The following is a 1,173-nucleotide window of genomic DNA, read 5'->3' as shown; positions in this document are numbered from 1 at the left end:
GAATTGAATTTTAAACAAAATTAGATGGTGCAATTTGTAAAACCTAATAACTAATTGTTGGAAGGGGCTTGGGGAAGGCATAGAGTCATCGAGAATAAAACTTGAGAAAAGTTTAATTAATAACTTTATCTATTAAAATTGTAACAGAGAAAATAATATCATCACTCTTTTTAAGCCATTAATATGTCAGTCTTGCAACCATAACATCATTAGAAGACTTTAATCCTATGGGTTCGTTTGGATAGAACTTATTGCTGAAAATTGAAAACTGAAAACATTGTAGCAAAATAATTTTTAAATGTGTAAATAGTATCGTGGGACTCATTTTTAATATATTTTTTTCTGAATAAAGTGCTTGTGGGACCCGTAAACAGTGCACTTAGTCTCTTGCACAGTGAATCTATGTGCATAAACAGTGCGGTTACTGTTTATACGCGCTAAAAAAAAAAAAAAAAAACTGAAAACGCGCAAAGAAGAGAAACGCAAATGCAAACATGGATCCAAACAGTCACTATATACCTTTCACCAAGTCTTTCATTACTAATGTTTGGAAATTTTCCAAATACTTGGAAAGTTCAAAGTCTTGGAACGTTTTTTTCTTTGATTGCTATGGTCTTGGAACCATTAAACACGTGGCAATCATGTTATCCAAATCAATTTTATGTCATGCCTTTCTTTTTGCTCAAATTAATTAAAAAAATGATTATGATTGAATATCTACTCTTTTTTTTTTTTTTTTGAGATAAAAGAGAAATAAAATGATCAAGAAAGTTTATTTATATTTAATACATGTTAATTACAAAGAGCACTTAGGAAATATTTGTTCTCGAAAGAGTACTTATGAAATATTTTCAAGTTTGTTTAATCTCAATCTCTGATGATTAGCTTCTTGATATCTTCACCAAGGTACTTCCTTTTTCTCGCTTTTTTGATCATCAATCCAAACTTAGGGCTTATTTCTTCCATCTTCGTTCAAGAGGGGGATGTGTAATTAAACAAGTTATGAGAGGAGCTACAACTGGCTTGATCCCATTATATGATGAGCTAGGCATCTTTTTTGCAAGCTTGGGTTACAATCTTCTATAGGCTACAAGTCGCACTACAGTATGTTCAAGGGTCGAGCTAGGAGTTCAGGGTTTTGTGGGGGGACCTCGACCTAACCCTCTTCCCACC

This window comes from Castanea sativa, chromosome 11 (genome assembly GCF_040712315.1).
Source record: "Castanea sativa cultivar Marrone di Chiusa Pesio chromosome 11, ASM4071231v1".
NCBI classification, from domain to species: Eukaryota; Viridiplantae; Streptophyta; class Magnoliopsida; order Fagales; family Fagaceae; genus Castanea; species Castanea sativa.
This window is presented reverse-complemented; position numbering follows the sequence as displayed.